This window comes from Ursus maritimus, unplaced genomic scaffold (genome assembly GCF_017311325.1).
Source record: "Ursus maritimus isolate PB19 unplaced genomic scaffold, ASM1731132v1 scaffold_23, whole genome shotgun sequence".
NCBI classification, from domain to species: Eukaryota; Metazoa; Chordata; class Mammalia; order Carnivora; family Ursidae; genus Ursus; species Ursus maritimus.
Window position 1 is genome coordinate 30,062,390 of NW_024424786.1, and position 14,469 is coordinate 30,076,858.

Sequence of the window (14,469 nt, forward strand, 5' to 3'; positions counted from 1 at the left end):
AATGCAACCCCCTCTATGCCTCCTCCATGGAAGATCCCGTAGGCCCAGAGAGGAAGAAATGCTAAAAGATTTCTTTTCAGCAGAAAATTGCTAGAGGGGATAATTCTCCCACATACTCAAGACACAGCAAACAAACTTCCTGAAAACATATTCCTCCTTCAAGGAGAAATGCAAAATGTATTGTTGATAATTTTTTAAGACATCCATTTTTGTAATAACTACTACCACTATTACTGAATGCTAATGTTTTATATAATCCATCAGTAAAGCCCCCTTCTATTCCTCTCCCATTTTACAGACAAAAACCTGGCTCAATGTGAAACTGCTTGCCCATGATTAAACAGTGAGTACATGATAAAATTGGTGTTCAAAGCTATAAAACTACTGCTTTTCCCACTTTATCAGGTTCTTCTACATTATCACACACCAACAGAAGCGAGTCAATAAATTCAACACGTGTATTTAGGCAGATGCCATTTTCCACATATGTCTGCTGACTCTGAGCCAACTTTTTTTTTTTCCATTTAGCATATTTTGGGGAAACTATACAATATGCCTAGCCCTATTATAGGTGACAGGGACAGAGAGGTTAAATAAAACAAAACAAAAACCAGAATAGGTCTCCAACCTCGAAGAGCTTTCAGTCTAGTGAGGAGTCTACAACCACAGTATCTTTAACTATATAGCCTCCGTACTGAAAATGTAGCAGGAACTACCCACAAGGAAGTACAAAGTGCTATGGGTTTGAAGAATCCAGCTATCCATCCAAAAGCAAATGATAATCTCTCACATTAGCTTCCTTGCATGTTATTTCTGATCCTTAGAACCACTCTTGAAAGATAGGTGTTATCACCCCACTGTATATTTGTGCACACCAGGTTTATAGAAGCATCCTGAACCCCACAGCTACCCCAGGGGCTGAGCCAGAATTCCAACTCTAGAGTGCACACTCTTTTCCCCACTATCCCACACTCCCCAAGGACAGAATAACTGCACTGCGCATGTGGCAGGGACATCAAGTCACTTCAAATTTTGACATAATTTCTTAACTGGCAGCTATGTAATTTAGCCATCTTTTCAATCTTCAGGTTATTTTCACTAATTTTCTTTCATGATTCCTCAGTGGTCTTCCAGGTTTTCTTTCTTTTCTTTAAGAAGCAGATACCCGTTTTCCAAATGCAATCTTACGTGAAAACACTAAAATTTAAGAGATCGAAGTTAAGCTACTCTGGTTTAAACACAGTGGGAGAACCAAAGCTCTTCCTGACTCTCACAGGCACCCCTTAGGCACCTCCAAAGAACACAGTTTGAAAAACACTAACTTGGGGCACCTGGTGACTCAGTTGATAGAACATGCGACTCTTGGTCTCAGGGTCGTGAGTTCAAGTTCCACGTTGGGCAAGGAGCCTACCTTTTTTTTTTTTAATTAAAGATTTATTTATGGGGTGGGCAGGTGTGCATGAGCAAGCAGGGGGAGGGGCAGAAGGAGAGAATCTTCAAGCAGACTCCCAGCTGAGCGTGGAGCCTGATCATGACTGGTAGATCATGACCTGAGCCAAAACCAAGAGTCAGACGCTCAACTGACAGAGCCATCAGGCGCCCAAGCCTACTTTAAAAAAAATTAATCAAATTTTAAAAAGCAGTGATAGTATAAAAAAAGAAAAACACTAATTTAAAACAGAAAACTCTAACTCTCCATCTCCGCTTTGCCATTCACCATGTGTATAACCTTTGGCAAGAAAAAGTTTCACTTTTTCCTGTCCTTTACAATAGAGATATCACCACCCACTTTATAGGTTTGTTATGAATATTACAAGGAGGAACAAATACAAAATTCCCAGTACATGGTAAGTATTCAAAAGTTGGCTCCCCTCTCTTTTATCCTACAGAGGTAATAGTTGTTGCCAATTCAAGAAAGCTCAATAAATATATCTAATGCTATTTTTGGTAGCAGAGAAGTGAACAAGTAAATGTTCTTATAGCTCAACTAAAATGAAAATAATAAATCCGTTAAACCTACCTACCAAGGTAATACCCCGTCCCAGGTTAGCTTCCCAGTCAGTCAATGACCCATGGACCTCAAAACATGATTTTGATAATAGACAAGAGATCCCTTATGAGGTACTCTAATGTAAACTCTGAGTGTCAGGTGAATGTATTAATGTTCTCAGTACCTTAACTTTGGCATTTCCTGAGCTGAGCATTTATTTGTTTTTCTTAATTTTGTTTTTTTATTTGAGAGACAGCACAAGAGGGGCAGGGAGGGGCAGAGGGAGAGAGAGAAGCAGGCTCCCCACTGAGCAGGGAGCCCGATATGGGGCTCGATCCCAGGACCCCGGGATCATAACCCCAGCTGAAGGCAGATGCCCAACTGACTGAGCCACCCAAGGACCCCTGAGCTGAGCATTTAAACTGGCAACTTAATGCCGCATTTAATAAGTTATTTTTATGTTTATGTTCTACAACAGAATCTAATGTTCATTTGCCCATCTTCTGGGCTTCTTTTTCTCCAAGCACTACACAACAAAAATACACGTATGTGATATGTACCTTCACCTAAGCAATTTTAACCCGGCCCTTCCTAAATAGTTATTAAGAATCTATTACCTTAGTCTGTTATTGATAATGTGTTCCCATTTCTACATGTACAACAGGAGACCAAACAAATTTTTACAGGAAAAGATTCTCAGTCCTAATCTAAACCCAGCCAACAACTCTCAGATCACACACTCTATGGAAGCTGCAGATGTTGGCTTTGATCCCTATGGTTTAGGAAGAATCACAACAATAATACATCACACAGCCATGAAAAGACTCGTTCATGATAAAGAACACAACCTTGAGCATTCAACCCGGAGCCAAGAAGATTCAGAATGCTAATCTTCCATTTTACCAGGAGACCTTGAGCAATTTACCTACTCTCTATTGATTATTTCTTCATAAAGAAAATGAAAATACACTCAGTACAATGCCAAAGATACTGTTTTGATTAACCATCAAACAACTATGTCCTGGGGTTACCAGGAACCTCAGCAAGTCATCTTTCTCATCTCCCTCATTTCTTAGCAAGCCCACACCTAAATCATCCTAGAAAGACAGTTACTAAGTCTTTGAAGAAGATATTTCACAACCTTCCTTGGTAATATTCCAGTATCTTGTCAGGAAGTTCTTTCTAATCTGTAATCTATATCCCTTCTGCTGCAATTAAAACATATTCCCTCTTGTCTTCTATGGAAAAAGAACATCTGCTTAATACCACCTGAACAATATCCCTTCAAGAGATTATAAAATATAGGAAGCCCATTTTAAAAAGCTTCATGTAAATGCAACATGGCTTTAAATGGGTCATGCTAGACAAAGAACATGATTAAGAGTCTTAAATTCCCAGCTCCATCACCGACTTGCTCTGAAGATAGGAAGTTAAGACCATGCAGATGCTGTACCTCAATTACCCCATCAGTAAAATGCAAATAATAAAACCAGTATGTTAGGAGAATTCAGTTCCTCAAAAAGTTAAACATAAAGGAAAGAGATTCTCAATCTTAATCTAAGCCCAGCCAACAACTCTCAAATCACACACTCTGTGGAAGCAGCAGATGTTGGCTTGATCCTATGGTCTTGGAAGAATGACAACAATAATACATTACCAGATAGCCCTGCAATTGCACTTCTATGCAGATACCCAAAACGACCAAAAACAAGTACTCATACATGTTTACAGTAGCTCTATTCATGACATCCAAAAGGTGGAAAGAGTCCACATGTTCATCAATTGATAAATGACAGATTATTGGTATATACATACACAAAAGGTTACGTACTGTTATGATTCCATTTTTTTTAAGAGTTTGTTTTTTTATTTGACAGAGAGAGAGCACAGCAGGGGGAGCAGCAGGCAGAGGGAGAGGGAGAAGCAGGCTTGCAAAGCAGGGAGCCCGATGCGGGACTTGATCCCAGGACCCTGGGATCATGACCTGAGCCAAAGGCTGATGCTTAACCACTGAGCCACCCAGGCACCCCTACGATTACATTTATATGATAGCCAGAATAGATCAATCCATAGATACAGAATGCAGATTGCTGGTTTCCAGGGCTGGTGGAAGGAGGGAAATGAAAAAATAACTGCATAAACTGGGCAGAGGTTTTACTTTGGAATAATCAAAATGTTTTGTAACTAGATAGAGGTGGTGGTTTCACAACACTGTGAATGTACTAAACATCACTGAATTGTTCACTTTAAAATGGTTAATTTTGGTGGGGCGCCTGGCTGGCTTAGTCAGTGAGTGTGCTCTCTCTAAAATAAATAAATAAAATCTTTAAAAAATAATAAAAATAAATTTAAAAAATAACACGGTTAATTTTGTGTTATGTGAATTTTACCTCAATAAATTTAAAAAAAAAAAAAAAGAATGCTAGAAGAACTAATGGGGACAATACCCACAAAATGCTTAGCCCTTCCCAGCAAAGTCATTGTATAAAATTCCAGGTAGACTGGTAGCAAAAATGTTTAATATTATCTCAGTATAGCCTATTAGGCTCTAAGCAAAGAATATGTAAGTGAAAAACAAAATAGAAATCAAAATAAAGTCTAGAGTCACAGTTATACAGTACTCTATATGGCAGTAAGAGCCAATAAACAAGTGAATGAATAGAGAGATAAATACAAAGCACATCAGCTATAGCAACAATGGCCACAGGAAAGCAACAAGAAAAAATAAAGGTAAGGAATGAAATTTAAAAGCCAGTAATACCAAAATACAAAGACGCATTAGGTAGGGAGGTGAAAACAGAGAAGCTAATGATAGCAAAGTTAAAAAGGATGTACACCCTTAAATTCCAAGGCCACATATAAAGACCATCTATAAAGAATCTTTACTTTTGCCATTTTGCAGTTATCCTCATTCCTTAACCTCTTTCTCCTTTAATCCAACCTCCTGGCAATATACCAATGCTAGGCTGCCAAGGAGAAAATAAAAAGGTATTGTTCCTATCGTCATATTACTTCTTAAAGTATTACTTCTTATGGGGAGACAGACATGCTAATTACCAAAATATAGAGACCATCTCTATCTACTTCCTCCCTTCCCACTTTTTTTTTTTTTAAAGATTTTATTTATTTATTTGACAGAGAGAGAAACAGCCAGCGAGAGAGGGAACACAAGCAGGGGCAGTGGGAGAGGAAGAAGCAGGCTCCCAGCACAGCAGGGAGCCCGATGCAGGGCTCGATCCCAGGACCCTGGGATCACGCCCTGAGCCGAAGGCAGATGCTTAAAGACTGAGCCACCCAGGTGCCCCCCCACCTCGGTTCCCATTTTTTAAATTCACTTCAGTGTGGCTTCTGGGCCTACATTCCTCCAACACTGCTCTTGTTATGATCATGAATGATCTTTGTGTTGCTAAATCGAAAAAATACAGGCAATCACTTTCTTCTTGAAACACGTTCCTCTCTCAGTTCCTAAGATTTCCTCTCAAATTCCTTGGAGCTTGGTCGGGAACACTCTCCTCCTGCTAGTCTATACATACATTCCCTCTATGTAATCTTGGCTATTTTCCTTGACTGTAAATACCACCTATCTACCAAGAGCATCCAGATTTACTGCCAGCGCCTCTTCCAGCAGCGCACAAAGGCTCCTTGCTTGATGTCTCCACTTGTATGTTTTCAACAGACAGCTCACATTCAGCATGACTGAAGTTGAGGTCTTCATTCTACTTCCCAACTCTAGTCAAAATCTGCTCCTTCTCAAATGTTTCCATCTCAAAAATGGCAACTTCATCTACCCAGAGGCTCATGCCAGAAACTTGGTAATCATACTAGACTCTTCCTTCCTCCCACATATCCAATCCATCATTAAGTCTGCCTGTCCTAATTCTAAATTATCTACTGAATCTTAAAAATAATAATAATAATGTCTATTTACTCTACTTCCTTCCATCTCCACTGCCTAGAGCCTAATCCAAGCCATGATCATCTTTTGCCTGGACCACAATAAAACATCGTACTATCATACTTCACCCACTTCTCTTCCAAATTTTCCACAATTTCCAAAATTTTTTCCACAACTTTCTAATATTTTCCATAATGTTGCCAGAACAATTTTTAAAAATCATATATTAGGTCACAACGCTCATACTTAAAATCTTCCAAGGCTTTCAGTTATACTTAGGAAGAAAATCCAAAATCCTTAACACAGTCCTGCCCATGTCTCTATCCTCACCCTATGCCCCTCCCCTCCCCCACCACTGCTCACTGTATTGCTCACTGTATTCCAGCCACACTAATCATTCAGTTTCTCAAATGTGCCGCATTCCTTCCCACCTTAAGGCTTTCATACATGCTATTCCCTCTGCCTTCCCCCTTTCATCCTTCTAATCTCTGCTTAAATATCACTCCTTCAGAGAAACGCTCCCCAAAGCTCCAACACAATTCAGGCTCCCTACTATAATCTCTTTTTTACTTTTCCATCATAGGGCTTGATACACTTCGCAATTATACACTTATTGGTGTATTTTTTATTTATGGTTTCTCTCCCCTTTGGACTACAATCTCTATAAAGGCATGGACAATGGCTATTTTTATTACTCTAGTCTTAGTATAGTGGTAGTAGTTTAGAGAGTTTAGAATTGTTTAAAGTAGTTTAGAATCAATATAATTTAGGGATTAAGAGCAAGAGACTACGGTGCCAGACTGCTTGGATTCCAATCCTGGTGCTGCCACTAACTAGCTCAAAGACCTTGGGCAAACTGCTTAACCTCTCTGTGCCACAACCTCCATGTCTATGAAATGGGGACAATAAAAGTACCTACGCCATAAAACTGTTTTAAGAATAAAAAGAATCAATGACACAAAGCATTTGGTACAGTACCTGGCACAAAGCACTTCAATAAGCACCGGTTCTGATCAGCTCTTACTATGGCAGCTACAACACTTACCACAGTGGTGGACATTCAATAAACATTTATTGAATAGATGAATGAAAAAAACAAGACTCCACTATAATCATTAAATAGTTTTTTTTTTTTTAAGATTTTATTTATTTATTTGACAGAGAGAGAGCCAGCGAGAGAGGGAACACAGGCAGGGGGAGTGGGAGAGGAAGAAGCAGGCTCCCAGCGGAGGAGCCTGATGTGGGGCTCGATCCCAGAACCCCGGGATCACACCCTGAGCCGAAGGCAGACACTTAACGACTGAGCCACCCAGGCGCCCCTAAATAGGTTTTTAAAATGACAGAGCAGGAATATTACAGAGACTTCAGAGAGGAAAACAAAAAACTTCAGAGTGGCAAAGACTGAAGCCACTCACAATTTATAATGGCATATAGGGACAAGAGCAATAAAAAAGCTAACTCTACTGGATTCCCAGTTTTCACCACTATATATAAAATATGTTCACTCTTCCAGAAGTTTACCCAAGGTGATGTGGTAGCTTTGACTTTTCCCTAAATATCATTCTTTTCCGTGCCTTAAGTCAACTTCTTCCAAATACTTCAGGCACCAATCACAGTTCAAATAGATGGTAAAATTCAGATGCTAAAATTTTTCTACCTGTTTTGCAAAGAAATGTTCCTCTGTTCCTAAAATAGCTCTGGCCTGTTTTACCACACATATTACAGAATCCTCAAAATTTTGCCATTTCTCTATTTGGAATTCTTTCAGACACTGTTGCTTTCTAGGTTTCTCTTTCCCAGTAAAGATGCATCCTCTAATTTGAAGCACGTTGAGAGAAAGGAGGGACAATATGCTGCTTTAAATTCTTATTCCCTATTCAAGTTTTCTCTAAAGACACTAAACTTCAATTTAAGCATCACTATTGCTTGTTCTTGTTTTGGGGAACATATAATCTTTATTGTGCTACAATAATAATATTGAAAATGATAACAGCTGTCATATATAGCGCTATCTGCTGTTCTAAATGTTTTAAGTATATTAGCTCATTCAATTCTCACATCTGTATGGTATTCTACACATGAGGAAAGGCACAGAGAGGTTAAGTAACTTGCCCAAGTTGCAGAGCTAGTAAATAGTGGCCCTGGGATTTGGACTCAGACTGCCTGACTCCAAGAATCAGTGCCACTAGGCTGTTATTCAAGAGTCTGGGAAGACATGTTTTTCTACCCTGTTTTCACTGGTCAGCTAGACTGAACAACTCCAATTCTCTCCACAAATCAAGCAGGCATATTAATCCTGTGCATCTCAGCAAAATTTCAAATGTTTCAATACATCATAAACATACACACCTAAGACAAAGTAATTTTGGTTCACAGAAGAATGAATATATATTCTAGCCTGGGAAGCAGAAATAAACAATTGATGAAATCATGAAATGGTAAATTTGCCTCACTTGATTCTATGAATAGAAATACAATTCCAGGGGCGCCTGGGTGGCACAGCGGTTAAGCGTCTGCCTTCGGCTCAGGGCGTGATCCTGGCGTTATGGGATCGAGCCCCACATCGGGCTCTTCCGCTATGAGCCTGCTTCTTCCTCTCCCACTCCCCCTGCTTGTGTTCCCTCTCTCGCTGGCTGTCTCTCTGTCAAATAAATAAAATCTTTAAAAAAAAAAAAAAAAAAAGAAATACAATTCCAATAGTAAAAAAAAACAACAACAACAACCTAGAAAATACTTGTAATATCTTGGAAAAAAGGTACCAAACAAGATTGTATTATTGTATTGTATATATTATATTGTACATTGTATTATTGTTTGCACATACTCAGCAGTAGCCTACATATTCCCTCTCTCAATTTCAGGACATTCCTTCTAAGTCTTTCCCTCATATAAGGCCAAGAACTTCAGCTCAGTCCCTGATACAAATAAACCTGAACGCATGTATCCAATGTTCAAATTCATTGAACTCAACTTTCAAAGAACATTTATTTTGGAAAAAATTAATAAATGAGAACCAATTAAACTCAGGTCACATTAGAAGTAAAAAATTAAACTCATTAGGCAAGCAGGCTGCACATTTCTAAGTCACAGTCATCCTTTATTATGCCAAACCCAGTGTCACCATACAAGAAGTAACAAATACTACATGTAGCAATCTTAAATGAAGACTTCCATTGTGATGGCAGCAAGAAAACCTTAACCTACTGAATCATGATATGTGGTGATTGCAACTTTTTAAGGGGAATAAGGATGCCATACCTGAAGACTCTAATCCCCGTGAACACCCAGTGCCCTCCTCACTCCATCTCTCTGTCAGCCCCTATTTGTTTCTTTCAGAACACAGCCTGAGTTTCAATATTTATCAGGAACCTTGTCAACTCTGCTCCCCCCTGGAATAAACTTGGTAAGAGCAAGAACACTCACGTCTACCTTTGTATTCCAGCATCTAATGAGCATTCAATAAATATGTGCTAGATGAACAAAAGTCTGAAAAGGTAAGGGTTGAAAAAGAGTCACAATCAGGGCACCTGAGTGGCTCAGTGGGTTAAGTGTCTGCCTTTGGCACAAGTCGTGATCCCAGGGTTCTGGGATCGAGCCCCGTGTTGGGCTCCCTGCTCAGTGGGGAACCTGCTACTCCATCTGCCACTTCCCGTGCTTGTGCTCTCTCTCTCTCTCAAATAAATAAATAAAATCTTTGAAAGGAAGGAAGGGACGGTGGGAGGGAGGGAGGAAGGAAAGAGTCACAATCAAGAAATAGTTTCAAAAGGTCTGTGAGGAATATACTGTACCTTAGGAAACAACACAGTACAAGAACAGTACTCAAAGAAGAAAGGAAAAAGTTTGGGTGGATAAGTAGAGATTGTCAACCCCAAGAAGAGACAGAGAACAAGATGGAAAAGATACTAACCTACAGATGCACAGGTAAGACTAACTGGAAGAGAGGGGGTAAATATTCTCAGGCTCACCTCATAAACATGCAGCACCTAAAACTTGTCTTTCACTAGCACTTCCAGGCACTCACTCCTTTCCACCTACATATTAGTAAGCTCCTCCCGTGCTGGTTTAATGTTTGTCACCTCTATCCTCCATGACTGTCAGGCATAATGCTACCTTGAAAGAAGCAAGGTGTTCAAGAACCTAGATTACATCTACTCATCATTGTTGGAAGACAGAATAGCAGTTAACATCTGAAAAGCGCTTTATCTTTTTAAAGCAGTTTCATGTACTTTTTCTCAACAGAAGTATTATGATAGAAGTATTCTCTTTTCCATTCTTTAAATACAGATTCATAAAAGTATTCAAAGCCTTGGATTTAAATCCCAGCTCTGCTACATACTTGCTGTGTGATCTTGGTCAAATAATTTTCTCTCTCTGAGTTCAGTATCCACTGGGGAAAATAGTATCTAACTTAAATGACTGTTGTGAGTACTGAATGAGATAATACACGTGAAGAACATGACAAAGTAAATGCCCAATAAAGGGCAGTAACCTGTCCTATGGCCTCCTTAAATAATTTGTAAAGGATTTCTCAGCGAAGGAAGCTCATAAACCTAGGATTTAAACCCAGGTCTCCTGATTCCTTAATCTGTTTTCTTCTCACCACATCACTTTGGCAGACTGCCATATACTACTGGGCATATAATACATTCCGACAATAACTGATCACAAAATTTTCATCTATCAGTAACTAATTTTAGCTTTGCAAAAAGGGAAACAATAGATCTAATTAACTTGGGGGGAGAAGGGGTTTGCAAATATAAAATATAAATTACCCCCAAACCACAGGACAGGTTGTACCATAGTACTTCTGTACAAACAGAAATTATGACAAGAAACAGAAAGTTCTCTCGGGGTTTATGAGAAACAATTGGAGAAAGAAACGAGAATGACTATGATTAAAAGAACTTAAGGGTTTTGTGTTTTGTTTTGTTTTGGGTTTTTTTGGGTAAACCAAACCACTGGGCAAAAAGATCTGCATCCCATTCCAAAATAACTCTATCAAGGCTCAGACACATCTTTTAAAAAAAGAGACATGGGGCGCCTGGATGACTAAGTCAGTTTGAGCTTCCAACTCTTGGTTTTGGCTCAGGTCATGGTCTCAGGGTTGTGAGTTCAAGCCCCATGTGGTGGGGCTCCACACTCAGCAGGGAGTCTCCTTGAGATTCTTTCCCTCTCCCTCTGTCCCTCCCCGCCGCCCATCATGAGCACATGAGCTCGCTCGCTCTCTCAAATAAATACATAAACCTTTAAAAATAAATTTAAAAGAATTAAAAAATGGACAACTGGGTGGCTCAGTCGGTTAATCATCTGCCTTCCGCTCAGGTCATGACCGAGTCCCACGTCAGGTTCCTTGCTCAGCAGGGAGCCTGATTCTCCCTCTGCCTGCAGCTTGCCCTGCTGTGCTCTCTCTTTCTAACAAATAAATAAAATCTTTTAAAAAATTGTTTAAAAAATAAAAAAATTAAAAAGAGACCTCAGTGTGCTAACAACAAAACTTTTTTTCTACTTCCTTTCAGGGCAGGATAAACGGGAATAGTGAGATAAGTTGTCAACATTCATGAAGACCCTTGAAGATCATAAATGTTTAGATTCAGTATTAATAAGGAACAGAAAAGAGCATGATCAAAAAATAAAAGTTTTGGGGCACCTGGCTAGTTCAGCCAGTAGAGAATGCAATTCTTGATCTCAGGGTCATGAATTCAAGCCCCATATTGGATGTGGAGCTTACTTTAAAAAAAAAATAAAAATAAAAGTTTCATAAGTTTCCTAACATGTTAAAAATATTTTGAAAATTATACAGTATAAAAAGAAGTTATTACAGTTAATAAAAATAACCAATTGTTTTCAAATGATATATAATCTTTTCCAAGTGACAGACATAACTCCTTCCAGGATAAGTTCTAGAAGATACTCAAAGAAGTTCACATCTTTAATAAACCCCAAGAACTTTCTCACTAAAAGAGAAAACAGAACAATTAAGTCACATTCTGAACCCATAAATTTCTGAAAGGAAATCCAAAAGAGAGCCTGATCTGACACCAACAGAACAGCAAAAGATGTAACCAAGAAAGGTAAACAGTGGAGTGAATTTCTATTACAAAGCAGGGTAGAAGCTGATTAGAAGCTCTATCCCTATAACCCCACCACCAGCACCACAACCAAATTTCCTGTCTTCTTCAATCCAACTTAAACTTCTGCTAATTATTTCCTACAGAAACATAACAAAATGTTCCTAACATTTTCTGTGACATTCATAGCAAACTCCATCTATTATTTAGCATTAATTAGGAGTTGCTGAAACACTACACTAACTACAAATTTTATGCAGAATCAATCCCCAGGAGATAATGTCACTTCCTTCTCTAAATTCTTTCCTGTTATAAATTTCTCTTCTACCGTAAAAACTTTTCCAGAGACCACACATTCTTACCCTAACTTCCCAATGTAGATTCTTCAGTCTGGTGGCTCTTCATTAAACCCTTTCTGGAAGTACTGAGGTCCTGATAACTAGGAAATCACTCAGGATCAAAGGCCCTACATTTAAATATTACTGACCTCAAAAAAAAAAAATTAGAGGAATGATAATTTTTCCAAAACTCATGAGAATTCTAAAATTGTTAAAAAAAAATAGATTTGTATAGTTTCCATCTAAGAACTAGAAATTTAGTCTGTTTTCTCTTAAAACCACTATCCTACTGATTTCACATACTATGGAAATACTTATTCAACAGAGAATAACCTCTAGCCTGAATACATTTTTTTTTTCAACAAAGAAGCTACACAAATTAGGATCGTGACACTCTATCCAATGAAAATAAAATGAGTAAGAACACTTAGTCCCCAAAGTTTCCAAGTTGGGAGAGAAAAGGAAAACACAACAGAGTTGCTGGAATTTTAACTTTCTATTTAAATATCTCAATATTTGAATTATTCTTACACACAACCTGTTAAGTATATTCATAACTAAACCACTAATCAAATATAATAAAAATGTTCCAAAGGGACTCCTTGGGTTTCCTCTGGATTCTTCCTAGAAAGCAAATTCTCAAGACAAATATCTGATTTCAAAATCTTGACCATCCTCCGTTGGACATTAACCACTTAAACACCATAGTTGGAAGATTTCCACTGAGAACAAGCTGAGGGGAAGGAGAAGAAATAAGTATCAACCAGAAAGCAAACTGGACAGCAAAAGAAATTTTCTATCAAGAAACAGAATTGTCATTGCTATTCTCACGAAAATGATACAGACTTTGACAAGCAAAACCAGCATGGTCTCTTTACTTATGAAGTACCAGTGACAAAATCTGTATTCCCAGGTAGGAGGGAACACAAACGACAAGTCACTGTGCGCATAAAGTGACAAGTAAATAGAAAGAGAAATAAAAAAAGAACTTGTAAATGGCAAACACACACACACACACACACACACACACACACACACACAAACCCAAAACCCCGACTTAAGGTGCATTTAAAGATCTGTTGGGGACATGGGGGAAAACTCAAGTACCAGAACTCAGTCTCACTTTCCCTACCCTCAAAAAGCAAGAACATGACACTTCGCTCAGAGTAGCCAGGGGGCCATGTTCCACTTGCCTCCACCTATTCAAAGGTCCCTTCAAAGGCCGGACTCAGAGGGGGTCCCCAGCGTAATTGAGTCATGACACCCAGAGCCTTGCGGGTGGGGAAGTGGGAGGAGAAACGGAGGGTCAAAACGCGCAATGCTCTATCCGTTCCTGGAAAGCGATATTCCCCCCACACTAGGGGTGCCAACACCCGCTCTAGACCCAACATCCCCTCCCTACCGAACCGCGCAGGCAGCCCGAGCATCTCTCCCTCCTTCCGGCCTCTCCCTCAGTTCCCCGCCGCCTCTTCGACCGCGCCCCCGAACGCAGCCGGGTAGCTCCTCCTCCGGCCGTGTCTCTGCGGCCGAGCCGCCCGCCCACCCGCCGGCGCCAAGGTCTTCTCAACCCGCCGGCGGAAGGATGCCGGGCCGGGCCTCCCAGGCTCCTCCCGGGCCTACCTGCAAGGCGGGCGGGGGCTCCGTCTGCAGCCCAGCGGGGGACTCAGCCACCGACAGGAAGAGGCAGGAAGGAAGCAAGGGGTCCGCTCTACCGACCAGCGGGAGAAAGCAGCCTGAGCGAGGGGCCTCGCGGATAAGTCAGCCTTCGACCCGGCGCCGCCGCCGCTCAGGAGACATCAAGCAAGAAGACGGCGCAAAAGATCACCGAATACACGAACGCCCCAGACATCATAGGAAGAGCGCCCGAGCAATCGTTCAAGGAAGTGCAGTCGAGCGCGGAAAAACAGCTCAGCTCCAACTCTAGGTCCGACTCCTGTCCAAGGCATGAATAAACAAACCCAGATCATAAGCCGTGGAGTAAAGTAGGTGCTTCTGCCATTTTCTGTGTTGGTTGCCAGCTAAGTTGTTGAGAGCACTGGAGTTTTTCTTGGGTGTTGAAGATCAACTCATTGCACAATAACACTTGGCAATTCCGCGACTACGGTATGGACTCCTAACACTATCCCAACTGAGCAAGTGTGACTCTTAGTTTCCTCACGGACAGTGAGGAAAATAAAT

At 40.2% G+C, this 14,469-nt stretch overlaps 1 protein-coding gene across 13 annotated transcripts in view; it reads right to left on the reverse strand.

Moving 5' to 3' along the window:
- The window catches only part of AMBRA1 (autophagy and beclin 1 regulator 1), a 164,470-nt gene extending 150,030 nt beyond the window's left edge, over positions 1 to 14,440 (reverse strand). For 7 of the 13 annotated variants that reach the window (XM_040639032.1, XM_040639035.1, XM_040639031.1 and 4 more), the window contains exon 1: positions 13,912 to 14,436. The gene's annotated coding sequence lies outside the window, so the exon portion shown is untranslated. Of the gene's footprint in view, positions 1 to 13,911 lie in introns of all 13 variants that reach the window. The other 6 variants (XM_040639037.1, XM_040639036.1, XM_040639040.1 and 3 more) reach the window with 4 other exon arrangements.
- Positions 14,441 to 14,469: the final 29 nt, after the last annotated feature.